Raw genomic sequence first — 14,582 nt, 5'->3', positions numbered from 1 at the left:
TGTCTCACAAATACGACCCGTGAGACCATCTCACACAAGTTTTTGCCATTATATAATGTACGTGAATGAACAGTTCATTATTCACATTTTTATAATGAAAAAAACCCTATTGGAGAAAATCAAAAGTATAAAATAATAATAGTAAAATGTAGCTAATTAATATTAATTATTAATTAATAGACAAAATGTAAAACTACCACATGTGTCACTTGATAATAAGAAGTAAACATATAAATGATAATTATGTTAGTTCACAATTGGAAATATTTTTCAACATCAAACACTTATATAGACATATATAATTTGCATCAAGAGTTCTTTCCTGCAAATAGGGAGCAACTCACTTCAGAAATTCGAAAACTCAGCTTCAACTTTCTTGAGCATTGCCTAAGGAACTGCCACAGTAAGCGATCACACTTCGACAGCAAAAACTTTTCGATTCCTTGATGATATACTGTGACCTTCCAGGAATAAGTTCTTGGAAACGAACAAAGCAAATCGCCATCTATGTCAGGCCTGACCCAGGAATTTCTGTTATCCCCAATACAGAGAGAACATCAAGGTTCGGTTTTCAAGTGTCCCGTTGGTAGAGAACCTGCAAAAGCGACAAGAAACTGGGGTGATCAGCTAAAGATCTTCAGCCTGGAAATGATTTTGATTAAAGAATTAAAAGATACCGCTTAAATCTTGGCTACTTAGAGGACCACTTGTGTTAAAGCCCGTATGAACGATATTGTGAAGTTCCCCATCCCACAGACCGGGAACCTGCGGAAGATGATATAAGAAAATTTTCAATGAAAAATCAATTCTACATGTTGCTCAAGACTCTTTATGTCCAACAGAAAGTATGTACTACCTGAGCCAATGCTACTGATTGTAAATTAAAGGGTCTTCTAAATGTTTCTGAACAAGGAAGATTGGTTTGGATTTGTCCAGGTTGCGACGAAAGCAGAGCAGGAAAAAGCATTGTCATATCAAGTGGAAGTGCGGGGGAAGATGGCATACCAGCTCTAGGTTGTAGGATCTGTTTTCATTTAAGTATTTGAGTTAGATAAGAATCTGAGTTAGGTAAATAACAAAATGAGCTGGAACATTGCGGCTTTTGCTTACATCTTTAGCCAGAAGAGCTTGGATATTGAAGTCTAGCCGTGGATTTACTGTTGCAAGCTTCATTGACAGGAACTGGAACATTGTGGAAATAGAGTTTCATAAGCAAATCTATCCTAGAAGATTTTGTATCATTCTACACACAAAAAACTTCTACACACGCCCCTATGAAGATTAATATTTCTTTTCATTCAAAAACTCTCCTCTTTTAAAACGATCATAGGTGCAAAAAAATGGCAAAACAATTGTAGTTAAATATTGGTAGAAATTACTTTCCGCATACCTCGACTTGTCGTTGAAGTGATTGCACATAATTGATTATTTCGTCAAGCATGACTGCTTTTCCAGTTACCTGCTAAGAAATGAGTAACAACATTTAGCACATGAATATCCTTACAACAATGAGCCTTAACAAAACTAATATTAACCTTGCTGCAACCAGGTACGAGATCCTGAAGGAATTTCATCCTCTCGCTAATCTTCTCCCTCCTTACCTACAATATAAAGTAATCCAAATTCAATACCAAAGGAAATTTTTCACTGAAGCTTGCCAAATACGAAAGATACAATGGTATTTTAAATGATGTAACAAATAGAATACAGCAAATTTCATACCCTTTCAGCAAGACTATGGCTATTTGTTGCCTGTCCTCTTCGTGCTCTGACGTGTATGTATCCTTCCTTGGGCAGATCCGATCCTTGGGATCCCTGCTGACAGTGTTTGCCACCGGGTTTACTGGTGGAAGCGGGGTTTTGATCATCTTTTAATTTAATTTCAGCCTGGTCCTTGATTGGTTCAATAGGTGGCAGTGGGGCTCCAACAATTTCGTTATTTTCTGTATTCTGATATTCCGAAACAATTGCAAATCAGTACACGAAGTATTATTATGAATTATAGTACCTTTGTAGTGGTAAAGATAATTAAGAGCTATCAGTATTCATCCACCAACAGAAAAACACATGATCTTTGACCTGACGAGTTCTTTTTCTCTTGTTCGATCCAAGCCTGGTACCAGAGGAATCCTCAGCTGCATCAGCCAACTCCTCTTGTGAACCACGGCCGCTGAATTCAGCCTCATCAGACTCATTAGTAGACACATCAACTCCATGTTTTGCTTCATCATACGACTGTTGAAAACTCTGGCTTTTTCTCTCATTCTTGAGAGTAGTCCCTTCAACAGAACGCTCCCTAGGTACCAAAGCCTGTTCCAGAACTCCTGCCGTGTCCACTACATCATTTGGCCTTTGCATTGGTCCCAATCCACTAGAATACGGATTCAAACGGTCTGGAATGCTAAAGGGGTTCATTATTTCACTAAAGTTCCCTCCACTGAAGCATGAAAACCTCGCTGCACGCTCAATAAAAGCCGGATCAGTAGGAAAATGAGGCAAGCTTGGAGGAACCATTCCAGGAACAGCTGGTAAATAGATACTCCCCTCTTAACATTGCATTCTGAGTCCAATTCATACCCACTCGAACTGGACCAAGGCCACTTGAACTGCTAGCTTGATTCCGGAAACTCGTGTCAAAATAGCCTAAACTATGTTCATTGCTAGGATGATCCAAACCCGGAGGTAAAAAAGAATCCGGCATAAATGTGGTGGAACAAGCAGAAGACTCCACCGTAGAATTTCCTAATTGAGTCGTTCCTAAAGATGCAATTGGTAAATTGTTCCCATTTATTTGCCAATCTGATAGTACATTTGGCGCATGATAGTTCACAGGATTCTCAGTCATCTTCTCTTGCTCATGCTTATTGTCCTTACAAGAAGTGTTCATCTTTCTTTTACAAGATACAAGATAACAACCGCGCTCCTCTACGGTTTCAGCTAAGGATCAAGAAACAACCTGGAAAAATGTATAATTAGACAGGAAACCACCCTAAGAAAAGCCCCAAAATTTCTATCAAATTCCATAATTGAGTAAACGAAAGATAGGTGCAGTGTCAAAGTATCCTCTCGGTTACAGCTGAAAAAGAGATCTTATAATAAATTACTACAACCAACTTTATAGCTAAATGAATCCAAGGAAAACACCATAGAACGCCAAACAAATGCATCGATTCCAGGAAAAACATGAACTGTTACAACTATTTCCCAAGTTTTTTCACTGAAAGTAAGCAGTCCTTCAAAAAATTAAAGCAGGAAAGCCATTAATGCCCAAGAAGAAAAACACAGGCAGTTCAATAAAGTAGTAGGCAGTCAACTCAAACAGAGGTAATTGCAGTACCATAAATACAACTACACACACATTCATTAACTCATTTTTTTTAAAAAAAAAAATCCACTGATCGGAGAAAAAGCAACCCATTGAGTAATAATCCGAAATACAAAATCCAAACTGGGAAAAGAACAAGAACAAAGATACCATTTTCAGATTGTGTGTCGCCTTTAAGGAACTCTGCACTGTTTTAAGCAGCCCTTTTTCTCTTCTTTAGTGAAAATATCAAGTTTTCCAAGAATCTTAAACTCCAGACAGATTTGTAAAACAAATCTTGAAACTAGGAATTCAAGGAAACTGATCCAAACAGAAGTAAGATCAGAAAGCAGATACTAATTCAGGAGAAGGAAATGAAATGAAATAAAGGTAGAAATTTTGTAGATTCTTTAGAGGAAATGGAGAGGACAGTTAAGTTAGGAAGATGCTGGATTTATAATCACGCCTTGCTTAAAAAAAATCAAGAACAAAAAACGGTCTTCGTGATTAACAAGGGATGTAGAGTATTTAATTCGTTGAATATAGTTATTTGATACTATCAAATAATTTTTTTTTAAGTTCGAGATAGATTTTAAATATATTCAAATATAAATTTGTAGTTTTAAAAAAGTTAGATAATAAATTCCAAATTCACACGTTATAATAATAATTTTAAATCTATCCAAAAGTAAAAATATTTAAAATCCACTCTATTTTGTGTAACTAATATGTAAATAAGTAATATACATATTTAATATTTTATATATGGCAAAAACGTATGTAAGACGGTCTCACGTATCGTATTTTGTGTGATAGATCTCTTATTTGGGTCATCCATAAAAAAGTATTAATTTTTTTTGTAAGAGTATTTCTTTTTATTGTGAATATCGGTAGAGTTGATCCGTTTCACAGATAAATATTCGTGAGAGCGTCTCACAAAAGATCTACTCTCCGTATATTGATTTGTTGTTAACACTAAAACTATGATAGAAATCTACGGATTTCAAATCTATCGCCCCAAATACAACTTTATTTCTATGATCATGTATTTCAATTTACTATTATAAGATTTTTTTTATATTTAATAATATTATCCAAACTTTAAGTGAAAGGTTCATGTCTTCATGATGTGCACCTAAGGTATTTATGTGCAATCAACTTTAGTTTGAGTTGTGAACTTTCTCCGCGTGTATTTTAGTAAACATAAAGAAAACAATGCCTTGAGCGCTGGCAACTGAGTGACTGACCGCAAGCCAACTGTATTGCATTTTATGAGGTTTAATATATTATTTAATTCGTTTTATTGCTTCAAAAGTGAAATCGCTCACCTTAGGCGCCCCTCACCCTCCGGCCTGACAGAAATGTGAGAGGAGATAAATCATGGTGACTCAGCCAATCAGCAGCAGCTAGACCTTATGCTACGCCGCGCACAAGGAATTTAATTCGTTTTATTAGTAATATTAATCATTGCCTTTTTAACCCTTGGAAGAAGAGCTTGTGTTTAGACAATTTTTATGGCAATTTTTCATATCCATTCTTCTATCCTAGTCCATTGTACTTGTATATAATTCAAATTATAATTTAACTCGAAGTTTTTATTTGATTTTACATTAAAAAAAAAAGTACTTCAAATCAAATCTACTAAATGAATAGGGTTGATTTCATTATTGGGTTAAAGCCGATGATTAATAACTCATCTGACATCAAATTTTCAAATTTAAAACGAACTGTTAAGTTCAAAAGTCAATAATTACAAATCACTCATAGTTAAAAAAAAAATGAGTTCAAATGGTGTCATATTTATGTTTATTATTAATATAATCAGAAATTTAATCAGCAGCAAACAATACTCTCTTATATTTTTTGTCAAATAATTTTTTTAAAAAAAACATTAACTATAATAATTGGGTTAAGTGTGTAAGGATTCGAGTAGTAATAGGATAAGTGATCTCCTGAGAAGTTCTTGTGCGTCAAACTACAGACGTTACGTCGTTTAATCTGATTGACTATGTGGGTCGTAAAAGAATGGCGTTAGATCTTAACTGGTAATATGTCTATATTTGGGACATGACCGACATTAGGAAAAAAAATAAGACTGACATCTAATGGATATGAAACAGCACTAGCAGAAAGACACACTTCCCCGAACTTGTGAGCCTAACAGCCTGGCCCATTAGCACCCAAGCAGATACACTATGCACTGCCACGAGTATAAGAAAATAAAGTTGTTTCATGATTAACAACTATAATTTTTGGCCTAGTTGTAAGCGGTTGATCATAACAATTGATATCAAAGTAAATTCCTGAGATGTTCTCGTACGTTAAGCTGCTAACGTTGTTTGCTTGATCTGGTTGGTTATGTAGGATGCAAAAGAGTGACGTCGGATCTTAACTAGTAATATTGTCTCTGCTGAAGATATAGGCGGTGGTAAGAAAGAGTAAAAATGATCTCTAAAGGTATGAGACAACACCAACAATAGATATACATGTACTTTTTCGGACCCATGAGCTTAACACGTCAACTCATTGACACCCAAATATATACTCTTTGTGTTATCATAAGTATAAAAAAAATAATATTATATATTTATTAACAACTATAATTTTTAATGTAATAATAAAATCTTCATCCTACCATTAACATATTAAATCTCAGATGGACCCAGCGGCAGTCAACATAAAAAAGAATTCTTTGCAAATTTAATTAGTTTATTCTAATTTTATTGTATTGTGCTCTTTCATTTGTTTCATTGTTATTCGTTGGCCTCGGGACTTGCAATCTCAACGGCCCAAGTCAGAAAAAAGAATCATGCTCTCTTCCTTCTTAGCTTTACAAATCCCGAATACTAAATTTTTGCCCTTTTATTAAAAATATATAAATAAATAAAAATAATTACTCAATGCCGATGAAATCGGAATTCTAAGAATATGATCTATATATGGTAAGCATTCTTCGGAGATTTATTTCTTTGTTCTGTCTTCCTTCAAACTTCGGTTCGGATTTCGGATTGATGATATTGAAGATAGATATAAAAATATGACTAATTCTCATGCGAATCGGTCTCATCTATATGGGAAGCAATCGCCGGGGGTTTATTTATTTGTTCCTGATGCGATCTCGCTGAAACGGGTGAGCCAGGTAAGGAGCTCCAACGGATCAAATCAGTAATTTATAATGGTTGGGAATTTGAGCAAAGTAGATGGCTTCGATCGTGGCCTGCAAACAAGAAAGTAACTCATGAATGGGCGTCGGAGGGGTGTCCGACGTGGCCACTTCGATGCTTATGTCAGCAGATGAATATGATAACCAGTGTAGCTTTTAGAGAAATAAAGACTACTGGTGTAAATATGTGTGTTAACATATGTGTGAGAGTGAGTTCTCCAGAAAACCAGAGAGAGGCCCCCCAATGAAAAATGCATACCTGCTATTTATAGGAAGGAAAATCAAGGATTACCTCGATTTGCGCGTACACCTACCACTCATAGCCTTTGATGTTGACTCCTGTCAAGCCACCCTATTTTCCCCTCGTGTCATATCAATAGGATTCTGTCAGGGACGTTTCTCAAGACAAGACCTTATCTTCTGAACCACTCGAGTGCGGCACTGTTATCGAGGTGCCCGGGTAAAATGCCTCCCGGGAGATTTATACAAGATCCCGGACCTATGACTGCCCGGAGAGTAGAGCATGGGCTTTTGCCTGCCCGGCTCCAGAAGAATCCATCTGCAGACTCACTCGGATTTGAGAATCCATTTGATATTCCGGGTCATCCATGACCCGGGCTCTTACGGGGTATCATCACACATCCATTAAATAGTCGGGCTAGAGTCATACTCGCTGTCCCGATCAGTCATGCTTGGATTCCCAAAGAGATAATCAATCTTGTTCTATAAAAGCATCGGGGGCTTCATGTCCCCTAGAAATGAGAAGAAATGTCGGAGTCTCGTGTCTCATGGACTTGAGATAAGATGTCTGGGCCTCGTGCCTCCCGGTCTTTGCATAAGATGCCGGGGCCTCATATCTCCCGGACATAGAAATGGTCGAGGTGTGGAGCCCCGAGCCAGGTTTGAGAACCCTGGGCTTATAAATAACCAAGGCGCGGAGCCTTGGGCTGGGGAGCATGTCCCGGGACTTGGGAATGGTCGAGGTACAGAGCCCCGAGCCAGGTTTGAGAACCCTGGGCTTATAAATAACCAAGGCGTGGAGCCTTGGGCCGGGAAGCATGTCCCGGGACTTGGGAATGGTCGAGGTACGGAGCCCCGAGCCAGGTTTGAGAACCCTGAGATTATAAATAACCAAGGCGCGGAACCTTGGGCCGGGGAGCATATCTCGGGACTTAGGAATGGTCGAGGTGGGGAGCCCCGAGCCAGGTTTGAGAACCCCGGGCTTATAAATAACCAAGGCACGGAGCCTTGGGCCGGGGAGCATGTCCCGAGACTTGGGAATGGTCGAGGTGCGGAGTCCCGAGCCAGGTTTGAGAACCCTGGGCTTATAAATAACCAAGGCGCGAAGCCTTGGGCCGGGGAGCATGTAATGCCCGAGAATTTAATTACCGTAATCTGGAATGATTTGGATATGATTACTGTAATCGGAGATTAAGCTGAAATGAATTATAGAATTAATCGAGATGATTATAGACGGAACGGATCGGACTAGAACACATGTTAAAGGTGTGAAATGTGTGTGCAAGAAGTGAGAGGGCGCACATGCGCGTGGAGGTGCGCGAGTCTAGCACGAGATGGGCAGCACCTTTCGCGCACATGCGCGGATGAAGTCGCGCACATGCGCGGAGGCGGCCGAGCCATGCGCGCACATGCGCGAACGGACTTCGCGCATATACGCGTAGCGCCCAGCACCATGGGCGCATATGCGCGGGCGAGTGGGCGCATATGCGCGAGAATCATTAGTGCCGAGCAGAAAGTCTCGCGCACATGCGCGATAGGGGTGCGCGCACATGCGCGAGGCGGGGCGCACATGCGCGATGTGATAACGCGCATATGCGTGCGAGGACCAGCAGCGATTGTCGAGGCCGAGAGTCTCGCGCATATGCGCGAGAATGAGCGCGCATATGCGCGAGTCGTTTTGTGGCAATTTTTGGAGATGACACGTACGAGTTACATGCATGATATATATATGTGTAAAACTCGAAATCTTCTTCATTCTTCAGAGAAAATCGAGAGGTTTGGGGAATACTTGCTTTCGTGAGTTTGTAAATCGATTTGTGTGCGAACCGTATATCTGAATTGAAATCCGACTTCGATACTGTGTTCGTATCAACGCAGGCTACGATTGGACGTAAGTTTTATTACGTTTAGAAAAGATTTGATTTTATGATATTGTCAGAATTACATATGATTCAGATATGGTGTTTCTGCTACCGTAGATATTGTAGAATCGAAGTCAGATTTAGAAACAGATTGTTTATGGAATTGTTATGAATTGTAGAGTTGATTTGATTGAGATTGCTATCAGAATTATGCTGTTATTCATTTTACAATGTACAGATACTGAAGTTATAGATTGTACCGAAATTTATTAGGAATTCTGGTATTATAATTGTGATGTTAAGACTGACGGGGTTACAAAACTGTATTGTTATGCCGTTGAAACATCAGTTAGTGCAGATTGATCAGATTCAGTATTGGTTTCTGTTATCTTGTGATATTGATGATGTGATCAGATAGTATTTTGTTCAGATATTGATCAGATTATGTATTGAATTGGGTATTGTTCAGAATAGATTGTGATTTGAACTACACATTGATACAGTGTATTGGTTATTGTCATTTCAGATCAGATATGGACAAATTCGACTTCGAGACGTCGTCTTCATCAGATCAGGAAGACAAAGGTATAATTCATGTGATATTTGGGAAGAACAACTCAATTGAGATCGCGTTGAGTTGCCCACTAAATCACATACTATACTCTTGTTATGTTTTTATATGATTATGCTATGATTATAGATTGTTATTCATGCATTAAGATAGGACAGTCTGGAGATCAGGCAGACTCTAGACGTTCGGCGATATCTCAGCTCTGGGGAAGATCACCGCCCCTTTGTAGATGCGGATACAGATCAGGCCGAAGTCTAGGAATAAGACGTACAGCACCTCGATTGGTAGGGTAGGTGACAGCCAGTGACGTCTTATTCACCCCGGGATCCCTAGAGTTTCAGATCGAGTCAAGTCTAGACATGATTTATTTAGGACTGCATGCTTATATGGATGTGGCTCCTAGATCATGGGACCCATCATTATTGCTTCCAGTTGTGCTAGCATGTTTTTATGATTTAGATTGGTTATATGCATGTTTAGCTGATTTGAAGTGCATGCTTGTTGTGATTAGATTTCATAGCTTATGAAATCTAATGTTTGATTTTATTCGTAACAGCATGTTTCATGAATTATTTTATGTATATACATGTTTACCATGTTTTATACTGGGATTTATTTCTCACCGGAGTTATCCGGCTGTCGTCTTGTTTTGTATGTGTGCATGATGACAGGTGGGGCAGGATCAGGGTCGAGATGACGATGAGAGAAGACGAGTTAGCGTGGTGATTCCGGACTTACAGTAGACTTGGTTTTATTACTTGACGTTAGTAGTGGAACTTTAGATTAGATTATTGTACTTTTAATGCTGAAATGTATTTTATACAGATATGTGTAGTATTTAGATTCCATTACCTTCCGCTATTGTATATTAAAAAGAAAAATTTTTAGACCCTGTTTTATCTTAATTGATAAAATTGATAATTAAATCCCAACGATGATTAAGAAAATGATTAGCGTCCGGGTCCCCACAACAGGTGGTATCAGAGCCGATAGTTCCTTTAGCGATAGTTCTTTTAGAGATAGATCCTTTAGATTGAGATAGTCAAAACTAATAGATCTTTTAGATTGAATTAGATTGAGATAGAAAGGATTGAGCGGGGTAGATGAATTTTCTTTCCTTGCATGTCTGTGCTAGCATGAGATTGATTTTCATGTTGATTGACATTGTGATGCTAGCATGAGACTATGTGTTACTGCTTTAAGATACATGGCTACCTGACTATTTGATTTAAATTGGTATTATGTATTCTTGAGTATGAATCAGATCGGATTCATGATCAGCAGTAAGATGATCATGATCAGAAAAGATTGGCACAGATTTGTATTATTGGGTTACTAATGTGTGTGGTAATCAGATGTACCTCCCCGAAGGATTTTGGAAACAGGCAGTACTTCGTATGAACAGCCATATATACCAGAACCGCAGATAGATGTGTCAGTGACTCCGATGGAAACCAAGTTGGCAGAATTTCAGTTATTTCAGCCGCCGATTCTGAGTGGTACAGAGACGCCTGAAACGTGTCAGCACTGGGTTGAGGACATAGAGATATTGTTTGATCTACTGGATTGTACAAATGACCAAAGAGTTAAATTGGTATTTCACCAATTACAAGAGGCTGCCAGAAGTTGGTGGATTACAATCCAAAGAGTATTGGCACTACGTGGTACTGTGATCACGTGGGAAGTCTTCAAGACTGAATTCTATCAAAGATTTTTCTCCGCCTCATACCGAGAAGACAAGAAAGCAGAATTTGAGAATTTAAGTCAAGGTCAATTGACTATTGATGATTATGCTGCTAAATTTTCTACTCTGTTACGTTTTGCTCCTCATATGGCTAGGGATGATGAAGCTGTAGTGAATCAATTCATTAGAGGATTGAATTCGGAGATAGTTGCATTCATGAATCTACAGCGACCCTATCACTTTGCTGATGTTTTGAGTAAAGCGAAGAGAGCAGAAGAGAGTCTGATTCGACAATTAGCAAGGTTGTGTGTGAAGCAACCCCAGACACCACAATCCCCTTCGACATTCGAACGTGGCAGTACGAGTGGAAAGCAAGATTTGTTGAAAGCTCGGAAGAAACAGTTCAAGAAGTTAGGCAGTGGTTCCTCCAGTTCCAGTGGGTCCAGTCCGAGTTATACTGGAGTTTATTGCGCTAGGTGTGGAGGGAGACACCCCACCGAACAATGCCAGGGAGTGACTGGTAGATGCAATCTCTGCGGACAACATGGGCATTTTGCTAGAGTATGTCCTCGGAAGGGTTCACAAAGATTCCAGGGAGCAGGACCATCGGGTGGCAATGCGTGAGAAACAAACCCAGAAACTACAACAGGTACTATTCTTTATGATTATATTGCAGATGTATTGATATATACTAATGCATTCTCCATGAGTATCTGTGATTGAGTAGCATGGTGATATGCTATCTTTATGGGGTCTGTATGTGCTGTAGTATTGATTTCCTTACTGTTTGGAGGAATATGTTGATATCAGAGATTTCTGTGACATGTTATATACTACAGTGAGGTGAACCCGGGATTGGGTTAGATTATGATGTACTTGTGTTATATGATTTCGATCTCAGTATGGATATATAATGCTAAACAAGTACTGAAATGTCGTAGCATGTGTTCCAGAAATAGTAAAAGTACGACCAGATTTAGTTGATAAATGAGGATTTTAGATTCAGAAGTCCTTAGAAAAGTTTAGGATTTAGGACTCGATTATTACAGAAAGGAACAGATGGTATCCTTATGTATTCAGTAGATCCACTGAAATCGAGCCTAAAATTTGATAGTAATATCATAATTGACTGGTGTTTGCTTAGATAAGATGTCAGATGGGTTCTCTATCAGAAAAGAATTGAAAGAATTGACAGATTAAAGTATGGGCTAAAGAATCCAGTTGATTGTGTATTTCTCTTGAAGACATTTTAGTTCTGTTTCTAGATTGACAGATTATGTGTTCAGGGGTATTTTGAAGAATTATGCTTGTTATATCTATGATTCCGGGATATATCCACAGTATCTGATTGTGTATATTGAATATTTGAAGATTGGGTTAAATATTCCGAGAACTGTGATTATTGTATACAGCAATGGGTCAGGTATGGATCCAAATGCAGTTATTGATACAGGTTTATATTCAGACTATGCGGTATCAGGAATGTCAGAATTAGCAGAATGTCAGATATGTCAGAATTTTTCTTACCTGATTTGGACCGATTATCTTATTCTGATTATCTTTTTCTTGTGTTGCTTTACATCTGCTGAGTATTGTTATGATTCTAAATCAGTATTTGAGACATCTTATATTGTTTGGGAGTATATTCTATTTGCAGATGAGATATAGCAGTGGATCTGGACAGTATGAAGATTGGTCAGCCAGCCCGAAATTATTATGTTATGAGTTTTTTTTAAACTCCCTAGATCTGTATAGGTTCTTTCTATTTTGACATTGATTTGATATTACTGTTATTGTGAATCAGTGTGATACAGTGTATTGTAAACAGTTGAAATCAGAACAGAGTATCGTTTACAGTAACAGATATGTGATTTTGTGTTTGTATCCGACAAATTGATTCTATTGTGTGATATCAGAAGGTTTCAAAATTGGTTACAGTTTGTGATATTTATAGTCAGAGCCGAATGCCAGGTAGGTATTTCTTATTTATTTTATGTTATTAACTGATCTGGTACAGCATAGTTCGAATCTGAAATCTCAGGTATGTCAGAAATGTACAGTAAGGGATTCCGTTTCATTCAGATGGTTCAGAATGTATGATATTCGAACAGATAGTGTTGGTATAGACAGATAAGGTCAGTTGGGACAGCAATTTATGTTGTAAGGTTGGAAGAAATGGGAGTATGGCTTTCGATATGAAAGTACCGTCATTTCTACAACTTATGATCTAATATGATTAGGATTGACAGATTTCTCAATCTAGACCTAGCAGTTGTACCAGATTTCGTACAAACAGAACTAGCGGACATAGGTCGATGTTCAAGAACTAATCAGATGGATTAGAATACTGCCTTAGAGGATATCAGATTGTGATTGTGGTGAAGTTTGCACTTGTGGTAGATTATATCATAAGTTTTTGTTTCTCTCAGAATTGTTACAGATTGACAGGTAGTCAGCGTGTAGTAGTCAGATATTGAAAGATATTGATAGAACTCTAGTGCAGAATGAATTAGGAAACCAATGTCGGATGATGACGATTGGTATTTGGAGCCGAAGATGGAATATGTCCTTAATTGGAATAAACAGATGGAATAACAACTACAGGTGGTATTGCTTTGTTATGGATTGCAATTGGCATATACGGGTATTGTATAGCCAGTATATGGGTATTGTATAGCCAGTAATATAGGATTGATTCGGCTAGTGAAATGAGTTTGGATGTTAAACTCTGTTATATAGTTCTTCTGATAGATTTGGTTTGATGATTGGTGAGTTCGAGGACGAACTCAGATCTAAGAGGAGGAGAAATGTAATGCCCGAGAATTTAATTACCGTAATCTGGAATGATTTGGATATGATTACTGTAATCGGAGATTAAGCTGAAATGAATTATAGAATTAATCGAGATGATTATAGACGGAACGGATCGGACTAGAACACATGTTAAAGGTGTGAAATGTGTGTGCAAGAAGTGAGAGGGCGCACATGCGCGTGGAGGTGCGCGAGTCTAGAACGAGATGGGCAGCACCTTTCGCGCACATGCGCGGATGAAGTCGCGCACATGCGCGGAGGCGGCCGAGCCATGCGCGCACATGCGCGAACGGACTTCGCGCATATGCGCGTAGCGCCCAGCACCATGGGCGCATATGCGCGGGCGAGTGGGCGCATATGCGCGAGAATCATTAGTGCCGAGCAGAAAGTCTCGCGCACATGCGCGATAGGGGTGCGCGCACATGCGCGAGGCGGGGCGCACATGCGCGATGTGATAACGCGCATATGCGTGCGAGGACCAGCAGCGATTGTCGAGGCCGAGAGTCTCGCGCATATGCGCGAGAATGAGCGCGCATATGCGCGAGTCGTTTTGTGGCAATTTTTGGAGATGACACGTACGAGTTACATGCATGATATATATATGTGTAAAACTCGAAATCTTCTTCATTCTTCAGAGAAAATCGATTGGTTTGGGGAATACTTGCTTTCGTGAGTTTGTAAATCGATTTGTGTGCGAACCGTATATCTGAATTGAAATCCGACTTCGATACTGTGTTCGTATCAACGCAGGCTACGATTGGACGTAAGTTTTATTACGTTTAGACAAGATTTGATTTTATGATGTTGTCAGAATTACATATGATTCAGATATGGTGTTTCTGCTACCGTAGATATTGTAGAATCGAAGTCAGATTTAGAAACAGATTGTTTATGGAATTGTTATGAATTGTAGAGTTGATTTGATTGAGATTGCTATCAGAATTATG

At 38.8% G+C, this 14,582-nt stretch overlaps 1 pseudogene; it reads right to left on the bottom strand.

Annotated features, from left to right (window-relative positions):
- Positions 1-213: 213 nt before the first annotated feature.
- On the bottom strand, positions 214-3,777 carry LOC140807794 (transcription factor bHLH49-like; annotated as a pseudogene).
- Positions 3,778-14,582: the final 10,805 nt, after the last annotated feature.

This window comes from Primulina eburnea, chromosome 12, assembly GCF_022965805.1.
Source record: "Primulina eburnea isolate SZY01 chromosome 12, ASM2296580v1, whole genome shotgun sequence".
Lineage (NCBI taxonomy): Eukaryota > Viridiplantae > Streptophyta > Magnoliopsida > Lamiales > Gesneriaceae > Primulina > Primulina eburnea.
Note: the sequence above shows the minus strand (reverse complement) of the source record. Positions and strands in the feature narration are given on the sequence as shown.